Source organism: Nicotiana attenuata, unplaced genomic scaffold (genome assembly GCF_001879085.1).
Source record: "Nicotiana attenuata strain UT unplaced genomic scaffold, NIATTr2, whole genome shotgun sequence".
Taxonomy (NCBI): domain Eukaryota; kingdom Viridiplantae; phylum Streptophyta; class Magnoliopsida; order Solanales; family Solanaceae; genus Nicotiana; species Nicotiana attenuata.
The window spans coordinates 101,590-120,237 of NW_017672229.1; the positions used below are offsets into that span (position 1 = coordinate 101,590).

The window sequence follows — 18,648 nt, forward strand, 5'->3', positions numbered from 1 at the left end:
TTAGAAAATCAATTCAGTCTGCTTTTGGAACTGTAGGAACCACAGTCTCTAGTGCAACAAATAATGCTACAGCTTTTCAAACACAAGACAAATCTCTGGGCTCGTCATCCACTTTACCAACATTTGGAAAGAAATATGAAGGTACTGGTGCGGCCAATGAATCTTTGATGTGGTCCAGGGATGCCAGTGTTTCAGCTCCTGCATTTGGTGTTGCAAGCAACTCACACTTTGGCATGTCAAGCACTCCCACAGTTGGTTCCTGCTCCTTTGACAAGCCAGCAGTATCCACGTCAGGTGAGCAACTGTTTACATTATAGTCCATTTTTCTCATGTACTAGAGCTGATAATTCAACATTCTGAGGGAGAATTTGTTATTTTATCTGGATTATGTGATTGATTTAAGAGAATATACCATTAGGTCAGACATATGGTTCTTCATTTGGTGTTTCAGGCATATCTGGATTTGGTGGCCTCCTCGTACCAAGGCCTTTTAACGAATCAACAGTCGAGCACTTTGGTACTCCTTTGGCCAGCCAGCAGTATCCGTGTCAGGTGAGCAATGGTTTACTTTTATACTCCATTTTTCTCATGTACTGGAGCAGGGTTTTCAACATTTCGAGGGAGAATCTTCTTATGTAATCTGGATGATGTTGATTGATATAAGAGAATATACCGTTCAATGTGCATTACTATATGCTATATATTGATCTGAAGCCCATGTTGAGTTTTTTTATAATTAAATATTGTTTATTTCGTAGCTTTAGTTTTTTTGGATATGTTAAGTGTTCAATCTTGATCAAATTTGCAAACTAGAAAATTAAGGTAGTACAACACCATTGCTCAAAAGCTCTGGTTTTGTAAAGCCAGCATTTTCTATTAATCAGAAAGAGGAAGAGAGTGCAGGGATACTGGATCTGATGAATATTCAATGTCAAACTCAAAATAAACAAAAGTTTCTGATGCTTTGTGCAATTGTTGGACGTTTATTGTTATGCAAAAAATTGACAAGTGAATATCAACATTAATAATCGGTGTCTTACCCATCTTGTGTGGATTTAAATTCTACTTTAGCTTAGCAGGCAATGTAATAGCCTGTTTGGCCAAGTTTCTTTTTGGCCAAAAGTGCTTTTTTTTTGGCCAAAAGCACTTTTGGCAAAAAATTGAGGTGTTTGGCCAAGCTTTTGGAAGGAAAAAAAGTGCTTTTGAGGTGAAGCAGAAGCAGTTTTGGAGAAGCAGAAAAAAGTAGCTTCTCTCCAAAAGCACTTTTTTGAGAAGCACTTTTGAGAAAAATACACTTAGAAGCAGTTTTTTAAAGCTTGGCCAAACACTAATTGCTGCTCAGAAGTGCTTTTCAAACTAATTAGCCAAACACAAACTGCTTCTCACCAAAAGTACTTTTGAGAAAAGCACTTTTGAAAAAAAAATACTTATCAAAATAAGTTAGATTTTTGCAGCTTGGCCAAACGGGCCATAACTCACAATAAGTACCTAGCATGCTTTCTCTGTTTCTCATAGTTATCTTCTTCTGTATGTTTTTGCTTCTGAACACTTTTACTCCTGGTTGATTACATTGTCTCTAGAACTACATAATTGCAGTGATCTCTCTCTCTCTCTCTCTCATACTCTTGTTCTCGCAGCTTCAAATCCGTTATTTAGCAGCAGCAATATGTTTGGTTCTACACCCGAAATTGGACAGACTAGACCACTGTTTGGAAATAGAGCATTTGGAGAAACCTCATCAGCATCATCCGTATTTGCGCAACCTATTGGAAGTTCAGTTTCTTTCAATGGTAAGAACTTGAATATAACTTGATTATTCTTTTCCTTTAGGCATACCGATGTTGGAACATGCAATTAATTTTCCCTAAGACGCCCCAGAATATATCTATTTATTGTTAATTAGAAGATTTTCTGCTTGCATGGTCACATCCTTATTCCTTACCAAAAGACTAGGTTTTTGAAATTTTCTCAGAAAAATTGTCACCTTATCATCATCTTGTTCTTTTGTTCACCTTTTACAGTATTAATTGCATCAGCTTCTTGCTTGATTTTGGTCCATCATTATGTCTTATCAACTAAATTTTCAATAGAACTCTCCCCCATCTCTGTCTAAATACTTCTTTCAATATGTTTTTCCTTTTATTTATCAAATCTTAAAGCATAGCATTCACTGTTGCCTGTGGCCAAGGAAGGGAAACACTTAGATGCTATTCTTTAATACTGACAATTTCATGAAAGCAAAGATACCATACTTTCCTATCTGGAATAGTTGTGAGGTGGCTATGGAATTGTTCCAAATACAAAATCTTCTCGTGAAAGTAGCTATGCAATGAATTGGCATAGAGCTGTACTCTTTTCCAAATGTTTGTAATAACTGCAATATCTCAGTAGGGTGGGTAATGTTCTTGCTTACTATTTCAGGAGAAGTTATTCAACCAATCTCGTGCCTGCTACTGATACTTGTAGTTGTCTTTAGTGATTAGAAAATCAATTCAGTCTGCTTCTGGAACTGCAGGAACCACAACATTTAATTCAGCAAACAATGCTACAGCTTTTCAAACGCAAGACAAATCTCTGGGCTCGTCCACTTTATCAACATTTGGAAAGAAATATGAAGGTAATGGTGTGGCCAATAAACCTCTGTTGCGGTCCAGGGATGCCAGTGTTTCAGCTCCTGCATTTGGTGTTGCAAGCAACTCACACTTTGGCATGTCAAGCACTCCCGCATTTGGTTCCTACTCCTTCGTCCAGCCAGCAGTATCCACATCAGGTGACAAAGCTTTACATTATAGTCCATTTTTCCCATGTACTAGAGCAGGTTATTCAACATTCCCAGTGTTTCAGCTCCTGCATTTGGTGTTGCAGCATTTGGTTTCAATCAGAAAGGAAGTAGAATAGCATCATACATCGCAACTCCAGAGAAAGATAGCACAAGACCAGGTGAAACAATTCAGTCCATTTGTGGCATGCACACTTATAAAGATAAAAGCCAGGAGGAGTTGCGGTTTGAGGACTATCAGTTAGGTGATAAAGGTATGCTAAACTTGTTTTCTATATCTTTAGATAGCAAGGAAATCTACCTTGCAATTCATTATATTATCTATATTTTATGGGTGAAATTTGCTGGTCAAACATATCATTCTTCATTTGGTGTTTCAGGCACATCTGGATTTGGTGTCATTGACAACTCAAGGACTTTTCAATCACCAGTATTTAACCAATCAACTTTTTATCATCCAAATCCATTTGCCGTAAAAAGAGAACCTTCTTCTGGCCGTTGTCCAAATCCATTTGCCGTGAAAAGAGAACCTTCTTATTGTCATCCTCCAAATCCATTTGTCGTGAAAAGAGAACCTTTTGATTTTCATCCTCCAAATCCATTTGGCGTGAAAAGAGAACCTTCTTGTTGTCATTGTCCAAATCCATTTGTCGTGGAAAGAGAACCTTTTGATTTTCATCCTCCCAATCCATTTGCTGTGAAAAGAGAACCTTCTTATTGTCATTGTTCAAATCCATTTGCCATGGAAAGAGAAACTTTTGATTTTCATCCTCCAAATCCATTTCCCGTGAAAAGAGAACCTTCTTATTGTCACTGTCCAAATCAATTTGCCATGAAAAGAGCAGAGTTTGATTCTCTATCAAAAGAGAAGTCTACCACCACTCCACCTGGCACTGGAACTAGAGTGGCATCTTATGCTGCAACTAGAGAAGTGGAAGGACAATATTTAAACTTTTTGTCAATCTCTGCTATGCCAATGTATTCTAATAAAAGCCACGAGGAGTTGAGGTTAGAGGACTATGAATCTGCAAACAAAGGTAACACGTAACTTTGGTTTTCATTAATGTCTCTTTCCTTCTGGAGTTTTCATTTGTTTTCCCATGGATCTTCAATGAAAAAGTAATGTTGTCTATTTGACTAAGTGAAATGTCTGCTGCTGGTATTGCAGGGGCTGCATCAATTTCACAAAGTAAACCATTGGAGTCTTCATCAGGATCTACTGCCTCAAATGTATCTTTTTCTCCATGGATCCATTTAAGTCCATTTGCTGCACCTTTGAAACCAGATTCTAGTTCTCCGATTACCTCTGCCCTTTCCCCCGCTCCTATTTTAACTACAGGAGCAGCTCCACAATCCACATTATGCTCGAACTGCCTAAACAAGTTTCAATCATCCTGCCAGCTGCAGCCTACTTCCCCAAGACTTTGTGATGCATCTAATGGGTTGGAAAACTTGACTACATCCTCTCAGCTTTCCACAGGCTATGCACTTGGTCCAAGTCAAAATACTGTAAGTGATTCTTAACCTACATGCAATTGGATCTCATTTGTATACCTGTGCCATCTGCGTTCTGTCGTAAATAATGTATATACCCACCTTGTGGTCTATAATATCGGTGGAGAAAGGAAAACTAACAAAAAAAGTTTGGAGCACTTCTATTATGGTATGTGGAACAATTCTTTCTGGTGTTGTACATTTAAGTTGTTGCTACTCTCGCAGCCTCTGTTCGTTGGTCCTCTGCACCCAGAAATGACTCCAAATGTCGGAGAAACACTTCCTACAGCCATCTCTTCTCATCCAGCAACAGGTACTAAGTGCAATATGTATCGCTTCTTTTTCAAGTTGATAGTATGTTGGATATTTTAAGGATAAAGCAGTAGAGCTACCATCAAAGCAAAGAGAGAAGAAAAAGATAGAGCTGACTAGCAAGAAAGTAGTTAATCTCTTCTGTAGTCATCAGTGCATTCTTAAAACGGAAAAGAGAGAATACATTTTCTGTTTTAACACCTTTATAGTTTGCATTTTGTTTAATTGCATATTATTTGATTAGCTCTTTCAAACTTCTTAATTCCTTTTTCTGTTAACATAAAGAAAATGTAGGGATGCATGATGGAGTCAAAGCTAATGACACTTGTGGCAAGCCCAACTTAGCGCCTGAAGAGATGCATTATGATAATTCTAGAAAGCTGAAACCTTGTTTCATAGTTTCAGTTGAAAGTGCTGCTGAAGAAGCAACAGATAGCAAGCATGATGATAAGGATGTTGATGCCATAATGCCCAAGCTCCAACGTTCTGATTACTACACAGTTCCTCCTATCCAGGAATTAATATCAAAGGAGAAGGAAGAACCTGGTTTCTGTAGCAACGTGACGGACTTTGTGGTAGGAAGACATGGCTATGGAAGCATCAAGTTTTTGGGAGAAACAGATGTCCGGAAGCTTGATCTTGATTCTGCCGTCCATTTTAACTGTCGTGAGGTGATCATCTATATGGACGAGAGCAAGAAACCTCCAGTTGGACAAGGCCTCAACAGGCCAGCTGAGATAACTCTCCTTAATGTCAGATGCATCAACAAATCGACCGGGAAGGAGTACACAGATGGACCAATGGTTAACAAGTACAGAGATATGCTTAAGCAGGAGTGCATGGTGCAGAATTTGTTTCTTATGATCCAGTAAAAGGGGAGTGGGCATTTAAAGTCTCACACTTTTAGAATGATATTGAGATCTATCTAGTTACTTACACTAAACATTGGGATTTCATAAAAACTGAAACTTTCTTGATTGATGCTGTGACATAATCAAACTTAATATAGTTATAGTTGAATTCAATTTGTATATGAGGTGAAGCATTCATTGCTGCAAGTGTACTCAATCAACAGATTTAGTTTTGGTTTTGGCTATCATTTAACATGAAAGTTCCAGTAAACTGTATGGTGTCCTGTAATGAGTTTTTCATACATTTTACTCGCTTTGTGTGTTGTATGAATCTGTTCAATCACTAATGCTAATGCAGTAATATAATATGAAAAAGTCCAGTTAAAAGGAAATTTCCAGTCTAGTCCTGTCCGAACTAATATTTTGGGAGAAGGAAAAACATGAATGGTGACAGTGATTAAGCATCCACCCTTGGCCCCACTGGGGAGATTTCTTACTGCATGTTTCATCCAACTGAAACACTCATTGTGCAATTATTTCGTCAGTCTGATTAAGGTGCTTAATTAATCTGCTTGGAGTCAATGATTTAAAAGGTTTTTGGGGTGAGTCCCGGGCAAGCCTCGAGGAGGGGCAGGGCGTAGTAAAAACGCACTGGGGCAATACGAGGAGGCGAAAGTATTGTGAGGCGTAAGCCCCACTGTTATGGGTGTGCGCTCAGGCGTTGGGCGAGTTTTTGCTTGGGGCGTAAGCCCAGAAAATCTTTCCAAATTAGAATCAAAACGAATTTGTACCTCCTATAGCAAAGGTTAATACCTTATTTAGTTTAAATAAATACCATTTAAAAAAATTATATTCTATAGATACCTTTTAAGGTTTATAGTAAAATATTTAATTTTGGTTACCTCCTAGCCCTAAGCTACTAAATACGCTAATCAGTTACAATATTTTCTTTCTCTCTCTACTTTGATACATCCCATTAAAATTTCCGATTCTCTTCCTCTTCATACTTGATGTTATAAACGTCAATACCACACACGAGGGGAGGGGGGGGGGGGTGATTTGTGTGGTACCTAATTTTCGTGTTAGAAGAACCTGGTTCTTCTAAGTGTTCTAACTACAGCAGTTTGCGGAATAATAAATACTGAAAGTAAAGTGCACAGAGATTTTTACGTGGAAAACACCTGGCTCAAAAGGTGAAAAAACCACGACCTACTACTCAGTAGGATTTTTCCAAACTCCACTAAAATCACTGAGCCAAAAACTGCATTTACAAAACTCTTTGTAAACCTAAGGATTAACTCTAATCCCAGTGTAGCACACAGCCTCAACATTTGCGACACTTTCAAGTTAACTCTAACTTGAATACTCAGAGTACCTAATACAATTGCTTCTAAGAAAGCTGAAAGGTACAATATGAAAACCTACTACGATTGAACTAGACTTAGAATAAACTAAATGATGAAACTGGTTCTTCTATCTTAGTTCCTGTAGCTTCAGACGTGCACACTTGTATCTCGCATATGTTGCTTGCAAATCAGACTTGATCTTTTTGCTCTCAAATATGCTTAACTTCTGCTTATGTGCAATCACCTGTAAAAGAGAACAATCGTTATATTTATAGAGTTAGTAATCAGAGTTTGATAAGAACTCGAATTGTGGATCCTTTGACAAATCGAGTCCAAGAACAACTCTAACTCCTAATCCATATTCTTGATCCGGATGTAATTCTCTTTTCATAAGGAGACTTCAACTCCTTATCCTATATGCAATCTTTTCGATCAGTTCAGAAGATATTCATCAAGATATTGCTGCTCGATCTCAAGGACTTATCTTCTTCACGTGCATCTCATGTGTATGGGCCATAACAACTGTGTCTCCTTAGATGAACCAGGTCCTTCCCTGAGTTCATTTGTCAATCTTCAAAACTTCAACTGAACTTGGGCCAGCAAATTCCCCCTTTTTGATGATGACAAACTCTGTGCTTTTACTGATTATAGAACCTGTGGAACTCAGCTAAAGTATCATCACTCGAAAATTTCTACTTATCATTAAGGGCCAGATTTAATTAGGTCATAAACATCACTGTTCAGAAAATAGACATAATTTCTTTTAAAGCACAATATCTTCCCCCTTTTGGCATCATCGAAAAGTTGCATAAATATGTGAATCCCAGAATATTAATCATTACTCATGGCCGCTGGGGCAACTGCAAGTGAAAGCATGCTTTAGATAATCAAAAATCAACTTGACAAAAATAACTATTAAGAGCAGAATCATCACAAAACAAGAGAAATGCAAATTGTCATTGATAAGGCATTGCTTCTACAGTACAGTCCACAAAAAGAAAGAACAAAAACTACCAACCATGAGCAAAAACAAGAAAAATCCCTAATCTGGGTCACTGGGGGTAACTGAAATGGTTCGGAACTAGGACAAAGATGGCTAAGGCTTAGAAGAACTGGAGGGTTGGGATTGGAGTAGATTGAGCATTGTTTGTAGCATCCCTTCACTCTTTTCCTTTTCTTTTGCAAGTTCTGCCTTCAGCCCATTTCTTTCTTCTTCCAATTCAGCTACTCGAGCCTAAAGCCTAGCAATCTCAGCATCTTTGGTCCCACATTCTTGCATCAACGCTCTAACTTTGCTATTCACTGGAGTTTTTACGGATGAACCAGGTTCAACAGGGGCAACACTTAGCAGATAATCACAGGCCTGGAGAGTCTTGATTCCAAAGTGCTCCTTACTGGAGGCATTTTCCCACTTCTTCAAAGGGACGTTCATCCTGTCCAGTACAGTTGTCAAAATGAATCCATAAGGAGTAGCATGAGCCTTTGAACCATTTATGACTCTGTCCAGCAATTTGACTATGAAAGCAGGCCAATTGATTTGTTTATCCCTCACAAGACACTCCATGAGAACCAGGTCCATATAATTTGCAGTGTGCCTCCTCTCTTGTCTAGGCAACAAACATTTGTTTGCAAACTCAAAGAGCACTTTATGCTCTGGCTTCATTTCACTCTTTTGAACAAATCGTGCTTCAGGCACCTCTTCAGCATCCTTTGTGTCATAGAAGTTCCTGGTAATTTGGAGTGCTGTGGGCAGATCATCTAGACAAGGCCACCTTTGCCTAGTGTAATCATCATAGCCCTCACTTGGGATGTCTAGAATCCTGCCCAGCTCTGGTGCATCAAACTCCACCTTCACACCTTTCACTATACTGGTTACTCGCCCATTTTCCACAGAGCCATTCGCCATAAATTCAATCAACTCTCTTCTGGCTAGTCTCCCATCCATCTGAAGGACCATGTCCTTCCATCTCTGTGCAACTAAAGCATCTACCAGCCTAACCATGCCTGGCTCCTCCAGGTCTTTCAGCAGCCTTCCCTTCAATATCTTCCTCCTGTTACAAATAACAAAGTGATCTTGCTCTTGTTCAGAGTCCTCCTTTTCTTCTTCTTCACTCCACTCCTCATCTTCTTCCTCAGTAATTTTCACTTGTTTTCCCTTTACAGCAGACCTTGTTCTTTCAGCCAAAGAAGGTTCAGCAGGCACAGACTTTGAAGACTTCTTTGCAGGAGTCTTGGTTCTTTTTGGTTTGAACGGTGGGAACCACTTCTTCAGTTGTGCCTCTCTCTTGATGGACCAGGTCCATCTCCTCCTCCTCTTCTACAGCAGCCTCAGAACTTTCTACTACCTTTTCCTTTCCTTTTTCCTTCTTCTTTTTCTTACTCTTGTCTAATGCTTCCTGTAGTTCTGCTTCACTTTGCCTTACTTTACTCCTTGTAGTTCTTCCCCTAGGTACAGAAGTAGCAGCAGTCTTGGGAGATGTTACTTTGCTTTTCTTTGATGGTTTGTCAGCAACTGGGGTCTTTTGTGAAGACGCCTTGCGCTTCTTTGGGTCATAACTGGCCCCTACTTTCTTTAGAATATCTGCTAAAGTCTCCTCCATAGAAGAACCAAAATCTTCTTGTTGCTCACTCATCTTAACAAGTCCCTCGGCAGCTTCTCCTGATCTGCTTCCCCCTGACTTCAAGCCACCTTCTTCTCCACCACCACATATAGCAAGAACCTCCCCTTTCTTTTTCTTTCTCCTCCTACTAGTCTCAGCCCCTTCAACATTTTTCACAGCACCCACAAGCACAAACCTATTATCTACCTTCTCAGCTATATCAGAAAATACATAACAGGTGTTTACCTCTCTTGGGTTTTCTTGACTCTTGTCATTGTCAGATGACCCAGGTTCTTCTCCTTCACTAGCAGAGATGAACTTTTCAGATTCAGAGCTTGAGTGGGATTCTTCAGATGAAGCCTCTTTTCTTTGACTAGCCTTTAATTTCTCGTTCAAGGCTTTTTCTGAGAGGGCCGGATGCTATAGTTTTTCTGGCTAACATCTTTTGCCTGTGAAATCTGGGTTTTGGACTTTCAACTGGAGGTGTTGATGATGAGGTATTAGAGGAAATAGGTGGGGGAGTTCCAGGATTGTCTTGAGGATTAGTCATGGCGGATAATTTCTGGAAATATTTTGGGGATTTTTGGAGAAGAAAAGGGTTTATTAGAAGGATTAGAGAAGTGAAATGACGGTTATGAGTGATGAGAGAGGGTTTGGAGTGTATTTAAAGAGGGATCATGATTAAGCCTGTAACGGCAGCTTTTTCAGAGGTCAATAAGAAGTCTAATCAAATTAGAGTTCCGGTCTCTTTAGAGATAAATGAGTGACGCTAGTTTTTTTTTGGAAAAAATCCCGTTTTAGTTAGACTCCTAGGATAATGAAACTGGTTCAATGCTCAACGGATAGAATTTATGAAAGTTTGGTGTAATTAGGACTTCTGCTCATGGTTGATAATTTTATCTTTATAATTATGCAAAGTATAGAAACATACCTGAACTTTCTTATGAGCATATACTGATGAACCAGGTTCATCAAGTAAAACTTCCCTTGATCATGCCTCAAATGTCAGAATAGAAAAACTTTGTAAGAGATTAAAGATTCATATAAACACATGTCACAGGAGTATACTAATTAAAGTATGAGACTGAGTAAGAATTAGTCTAGATATTTACATTGAATTAAGAACTCCTAACCAATTGTTTTTTTTTTCATCATTTTTTTTTCAATTATTCTTTTTTTTTCATTGTACATTCTGAACTGGACCTTTTAGGTGATCTTAATCATCCCTAATTCCAACCTGTTCCTTTCAAAGTTTTCTCTACTCAGTGCTTTAGTGAAGATGTCAGCTATTTGTTTATCAGTAGCACAAAATTCTATGGAGATTAACCCTTTCTCATAGTTATCTCTTAAGAAGTGGTGTCTAACATCTATGTGCTTGGTCCTTTTATGATGAACATGGTTCTTTGTCATACTTATAGCACTAGTGTTATCACAGAATATTGGTATGCATCCAACTTCTATACCAAAGTCTACTAATTGTTGTTTGATCCATAGTAGTTGAGCACAACAAGAAGCTGCAGCCACATACTCAGCTTCAGCAGTAGATAGGGCTACTGAATTTTGTTTCTTGGTAGCCCATGATACAAGACATGAACCAAGAAAGTGAGCCATACCTGAGGTGCTTTTTCTATCCACTAGGAAACCTGCATAGTCAGCATCAGCATAACCTACTAGATCGAAATTACTACCTTTAGGGTACCATAGGCACAATTCAGTAGTCCCCTTCAGATATCTCAATATCCTCTTGACAGCAGTCAAGTGAGACTCTTTAGGATTAGCTTGAAAACGAGCACAAAGTCCTACACTGAAAACAATGTCAGGTCTGCTGGCAGTAAGATACAAGAGTGAACCAATCATACCCCTATACAACTTTTGATCAACTGATGAACCAGGTTCATCAACTTCAAATTTAGTGGCAGTTGCAATAGGTGTATCTATTTCTTTAGAGTCTTCCATTTTAAACTTCTTGATTAGTTCTTTTGTATATTTCTGTTGATGAATCATGGTTCCATTTGGGCTTTGTTTGATCTGTAAGCCTAGGAAGAAATTTAGTTCGCCCATCATACTCATTTCAAACTCACTTCCCATTAATTTTGCAAATTCCTTGCTCAACCTATCTGTAGTGGTCCCAAATATTATGTCATCAACATATATTTGTACAACAAGGAGGTCTTTACCTTTTTCCCTTAGGAACAAAGTGCTGTCAATTTTACCTCTTTTGTACCCATGCTCTAGTAGGAATTTTGATAGTCCTTCATACCAAGCTCTTGGGGCCTGTTTGAGCCCATATAGAGCTTTGTTTAGCTTGTATACATGCTCAGGACATTCTTTGCTTTCGAATCCTGGAGGTTGTTTCACAAACACTTCTTCTTTGAGGTAGCCATTTAAGAAAGCACTTTTGACATCCATCTGATGGGGAGTGAATTCCATATGTGCTGCAAAGGCAATGAGGAGTCTGATTGCCTCTAGTCTTGCAACTGGGGCAAAGGTCTCATCATAGTCTATCCCTTCCTCTTGGCTATAGCCTTGGACTACCAATCTTGCCTTGTTCCTTGTGACAGTTCCATCTTCATCAAGTTTGTTCCTAAAGACCTATTTGGTACCAATGACTGATCTGTCCTTGGGTCTAGGAACTAGGTGCCAAACTTGACTTCTTTCAAACTGGTTTAGCTCATCCTGCATTGCATTTACCCAATCTGCATCCTGCAAGCCTCAGAAATATTTTTAGGTTCAATAATAGATAAGAAGGCATCAAAAGCACACAGATTCTTTAATTGTGATCTGGTTTTGACTCCAGAAGTTGGATCAGTGAGAATGTTCTCAATGGGATGAGAACTTTGATACTTGTGAGGCTTTACAACCAACTGGCTTCTGCTGGATGTTTCATCAATTTGATGAGGAACAGGTTCATGAGCAAGTTCTTTTAAGGGGTTTATGTCAGTTCCCTTTTGATTTCTTCCCCCTGTCAGGTTGCCCTGTAAGGATGAACCTATTCCATCACCTATTCCTTCTGCAGGTACCACTTTGACCTGAGCAGATGATTCAGCCAGATCTTTGACTAGTCCAATGGCTTCATCTTCTTGTTCCTGTCTCTCAGAAAGAAAGTTTCATCAAATACTACATGCACACTCTCTTCTACACACAGTGTTCTTTTATTAGAAACACTTTGTATGCTTTGCTATGTGAAGAATATCCCAAGAATACTCCCTCATCACTTCTGGGATCAAACTTACCTAGGGAGTCTTTGCCATTATTGTGCACATAGCACTTGCAACCAAAAGCCCTAAGATGGGATATGTTTGGTTTTCTCCCTTTAAGTAACTCATAGGGAGTCTTCTCTACTAGTGGTCTGGTCATGCATCTATTTATGATGTAGCATGCAGTGTTTACAGCCTCTGCCCAGAAACTGTGAGGTAATTTTCTAGATAATAACATTGTNAGCATGATTTACAGCTCACTAACTTAATCACATAATCACAACACAGATATCATCAAGAAAGAGTCACTAAGCGGTGTCATGGAATGATCCAGTACGCAATTCTCACGGTGCACGCCCACACGCCCGTCACTTGGCATTTGCGTCACCTCAATAATTAATCATAGAACACATAGTTTGGGGTTTCGAACCCTCAGAACCAAGTTTAGAAGCGTTACTTACCTCAAACCAAGCCAAAACTCTAACCCGCGATGCCCTTGCCTCTCGACTCGGCGTCCAAATGCTCCGAGTCTAACCAAAATCAGTATACTAACATCAATATATGCTAAAGGAATGAAACCCACACGAAAATTATTAAATTAGACCAAAAATCCCGAATTTTCTCAAACCCGGCCCCCGGGTTCACGTCTCGGAATCCGACAAAAATTACATAACTAGAATCTCCTTTCACTCCCGAGTCTATACATACGAAAACCATCAAAATCCGACGTCAAATGACCCCTCAAATCCTCAAATTAAACACTCCAATTTCAAGCCCTAATTCCCCCAAATTTCTTCCCTAATTTCCACTAATATCATGATCAAACCATGGAAAAATCGTCACAACACAAGTAATAAAGCTTAATTAGCTTACCCAACTGATAACCCTTGATCCCTCTTGAGAAATCACTGCCCAAGCTCAACACCCGTCTTAAAAAATGGAGGAATTAGGCAGAATTCGTGAAGGAGACCTTTTATACTTTCTACCCAGCTTTTTCTGCATCTGCGGTTACCATGTCCCTTTTGCGACACCGCACCTGCGGAAATTCCATCGCATGTATGATTTTCACTTAACATCCAGATCTCGCTTCTGCAGTCGAACACCCGCATTTGCAGTATCGCATGTGCGCCTTGTGCGCACCTGCGGCTTTCCTCAACTTCCCAATTCTCCGCATATGCGGTCCTATCTCGCTTCTACGAGTCTAGAACCCGCGGTCCCCAATCTGCAGGTGCGTAAATGACAGAAGTAGCAGTTTCAGCTGCTCAAACCAAGTTCCAATCTTTACGTTAACCATCCGAAAACATCCCGAGGCCCTCGGGACCTCAACCAAAAATACCAGCAAGTCATAAACCAATATTCAAACTTATTCAAACCTTCGGAACACTCCAAACAACACCAAAATACCAAATCAACCTCGGATTCACAAACAATGCCGAAACCTATCAAATCACCTCCGAATGACCTCAAATTTTGCACAAACGTCACAAATGACACTATGGACCTGCTCCAATTTCCGAAATTCCATTCCGACCCCGATATTGGGATTTCCACTGGCGACCGGAAACTCCAAATTTCTAATTTTACCAATTCAAGCCTAATTCTACCACGGACATTCGAATTACATTCTGAACACGCTCCTAAGTCCAAAATCACCTAACGGAGCTATTCGAACCATCAGAATTCACATTTGAGACCTTCTACACATAAGTCAACATCCGGTTGACTTTTCCAACTTAAGCTCCTAAATTAGAGACTAAGTGTCTCATTCCACTCCAAGACCACTTCAAATCCAAACCAACCAACACAATGTGATGAAATATAGCTGAACAACACATAAAGAAGCAGAAATAGGGGAAACGGGACTGTAACTCATGAAACGACCGGTCGGGTCGTTACACTTTTGAGTGGAACCAATAAAAGGAAGAAAGGTGCATTCGTTTTGTAAAAGAATACGCCACAAGTGGAAATTGCAAAAGAGAAAAAATTAGTTGAAAAAAAAAAGAAAATATGTAGATGAATAAATATCTTGTTTTGCTAGTGGAGTGTAAATGAAGATAGTACTTAAAGAAAGAGGGAAGTTTGTTGGGGGTGATTGTAGTTGTGAAATTAAAGTGGATGAATTTGCGCTTGAGTTATCATGTGATGTGTTAAAGTGCTTAGGAAGTTGAGTCACTATTCCTAAATATATCCTACCCGTATCTTATCCCACATTACAACAATGAAAAGTCCTAATTGATTTTAGATTGAGAGAGCCTACATTAGTGGAGATTTACATTAAGGGCAAGCCTATGGTATCTTTTGTATGCATGTGACTTCTTTGTGAGAGTGAGAGACTTACTTTGATATATGTGTGATGTTATAAACGTCAATACCACACAAGAGGGGGGGTGATTTGTGTGGTACCTAATTTTCGCGTTAGAAGAACCTGGTTCTTCTAAGTGTTCTAACTACAGCAGTTTGCGGAATAATAAATACTGAAAGTAAAGTGCACAGAGATTTTTACGTGAAAAACACCTGGCTCAAAAGGTGAAAAAACCACGACCTACTACTCAGTAGGATTTTCCCAACTCCACTAAAATCACTGAGCCAAAAACTGCATTTACAAAACTCTTTGTAAATCTAAGGATTAACTCTAATCCCAGTGTAGCACACAGCCTCAACTGTTGCGACACTTTCAAGTTAACTCTAACTTGAATACTCAGAGTACCTACTACAATTGCTTCTAAGAAAGCTGAAAGGTACAATATGAAAACCTACTACAATTGAACTAGACTTAGAATAAACACAATGATGAAACTGGTTCTTCTATCTTAGTTCATGTAGCTTCAGACGTGCACACTTGTATCTCGCATATGTTGCTTGCCAATCAGACTTGATCTTTTTGCTCTCAAATATGCTTAACTTCTGCTTATGTGCAATCACCTGCAAAAGAGAACAATCGTTATATTTATAGAGTTAGTAATCAGAATTTGATAAGAACTCGAATTGTGGATCCTTTGACAATTCGAGTCCAAGAACAACTCTAACTCCTAATCCATATTCTTGATCCGAATGTAATTCTCTTTTCATAAGGAGACTTCAACTCCTTATCCTATATGCAATCTTTTCGATCAGTTCAGAAGATATTCATCAAGATATTGCTGCTTGATCTCAAGGACTTATCTTCTTCACGTGCATCTCATGTGTATGGGCCATAACAACTGTGTCTCCTTAGATGAACCTGGTCCTTCACTGAGTTCGTTTGTCATTCTTCAAAACTTCAACAGATCTTGGAAGTCTTTAAAATATATTTGAGCATGAGATTCGAATGTGAGGATCGTTTTTACTCTCTTTGATTTTGTTGTGAGGGCACATGGTTTCACGAGGGATAAGTAACATTATTAGACTTCTCTAGGATGTTGGGTGTTCAAGACATGAGTGCATTGGAATATTGAGTTGGTTTTTGAGGCTAGGATTGTTGTGAGCATGTTATTTTTATTTGAATATTTTTGAAGAATGTCATAAGCAAAGGGAAGTGCATGTGATTGCATATGCTAGGGTTTAATTGTTGCTATAAACCATGGCCATTGGTGTAGAGTGCTCAAAGATAGAGTTATTTGTTGGTTGACTCGAGGACGAGCAACATTTAAGTGTGCAGTGTTGATGTTTGGCTTAAAGTATGCATATTTTTACCTATATTGCCACATTGTGCTCATGTCTCGTAGATTTCGGATGTATAATATAATGATTTGTGCTAATTTATGGTATTTCTACATGTAGGAATCATTCGGATGCGATTTGGAATGAAAGCGCATGAATTGGAGCGAAAATGGGAAGAAAAGGAAAAAATGCACATTTGAGGGCCACAAGCAGCGTGGGGCGCAACTTGTGGCGCTCAATACAGAATGCTAAAACATTGAGTGCTAGGGCTAGCGCCCCACGCTACCCTGGACGGCTCAAAATGTGAGCATGTCCAATTTCGATCAATACTCGGTTATTTAGACCCCAAGACGTTCCCAACTCATATAAAATCCAGATCCTAAGGCATGATGTCTAAGTGAATATCAAAACATAGAAGATATGCAATTTTATTTTCATAACTTAGAATCAGGAGCCCTAATCAGTTTGCCTACTGATTTTAAGCTTGTTAAATCTGAACAACTTTAAGCAGCAGAAATACAGTTTTAGAGTTGCAAAATTTTAAAAATCGCCCTATAGGCTTGCCTAAACGCAGAACGGTGATGTCCTAAAAATATGATAACTACGCTGATATAGTAAAACAGTGAGCAATTTTCAAACAGACTCTTGAGGTCCTATAGGCATGCTTTCTAACAGTAGTGAATGAAGGCAATGTTTATGAGATCTATTAAAGAAGCGGACACCTGATTAAGCTAATGTCAAGTGAAATAACACGAATTAGACTGACTTGTGTAACTAAATTGATTTTAACTCTACAGGCACAATTCCTGATTTATTCCCAATAAGCATGATATCTAGTTGTTAAGAGCTGATGTTAGAAACTTATAGGTATGATTTCTAATGGAAACGAATGTAAATGCCTGTTTTAACAGAAACTGAACCTGATTACATTTTAAGGAATGATATCTAATCATAAAGCCATTTAGGACCTATAGGCATGGTTTCTACCATTTANGGGGTGATTTGTGTGGTACCTAATTTTCGCGTTAGAAGAACCTGGTTCTTCTAAGTGTTCTAACTACAGCAGTTTGCGGAATAATAAATACTGAAAGTAAAGTGCACAGAGATTTTTACGTGGAAAACACCTGGCTCAAAAGGTGAAAAAAACCACGACCTACTACTCAGTAGGATTTTCCCAAACTCCACTAAAATCACTGAGCCAAAAACTGCATTTACAAAACTCTTTGTAAACCTAAGGATTAACTCTAATCCCAGTGTAGCACACAACCTCAACTGTTGCGACACTTTCAAGTTAACTCTAACTTGAATACTCAATATACCTATTACAATTGCTTCTAGATAAAGCTAAAAGGTACAATATGAAAACCTACTACAATTGAACTAGACTTAGAATAAATACAATGATGAACTGGTTCTTCTATCTTAGTTCATGTAGCTTCAGACGTGCACACTTGTATCTCGCATATGTTGCTTGCAAATCAGACTTGATCTTTTTGCTCTCAAATTTGCTTAACTTCTGCTTATGTGCATTACCTGTAAAAGAGAACAATCGTTATATTTATAGAGTTAGTAATCAGAGTTTGATAAGGACTCGAATTGTGGATCCTTTGACAATTCGAGTCCAAGAACAACTCTAACTCCTAATCCATATTCTTGATCCGGATGTAATTCTCTTTTCATAAGGAGACTTCAACTCCTTATCCTATATGCAATCTTTTCGATCAGTTCAGAAAATATTCATCAAGATATTGCTGCTAGATCTCAAGGACTTATCTTCTTCACGTGCATCTCATATGTATGGGCCATAACAACTGTGTCTCCTTAGATGAACCTGGTCCTTCACTGAGTTCGTTTGTCATTCTTCAAAACTTCAACTGATCTTGGGCCAACAATACTCCGAATAGCTGCTATTATCTCCAAAAAAGAAAAATTGTTCCAATTTCTTTGCAATTTGTTGGTAGAAGAACACAACTGCAAGTAAGGTTAAATAACTTAACCAAAATTAATGTGTTCCGAACCTCACAATGGGGAAATCGAGAGGAGAACAGCGAGTCTTCTTCTCTTCTTCCGGCGCCATAAGCACGATTTGTGAAGTCCGCTGAAAAGACGATACATGTGTCCGTCTCCAAAGAGGCATATAAACAACGGTTCAGAAAAAGTGAATTAAATATAAGACCAACGAATGATAACAATGGCTGATCTTTAGCTACAAAATTGGGAAAAATGCTTCTCTTCTAATTTGTGTTTGACCGCCGGAAATTAGGGTTTGTTCTTGAACAAAGACGACGGAGTTTGGGGCTGAGCAACTTGATTTTCTGTTAATATATTTCAATGTATTTTCATGTATTTCATTGTATTCATTGTCTTTTTTTCATTGTAATTCAATGTATTTCGTTGTATTCCATGTATTTCATTGTATTCACTGTCTTT

General features: G+C 38.7%; 1 pseudogene; it reads left to right on the forward strand.

Annotated features, from left to right (window-relative positions):
* The first annotated feature begins 511 nt into the window (after window positions 1–511).
* LOC109212394 lies at window positions 512–5,673 on the forward strand (annotated as a pseudogene).
* Window positions 5,674–18,648: the final 12,975 nt, after the last annotated feature.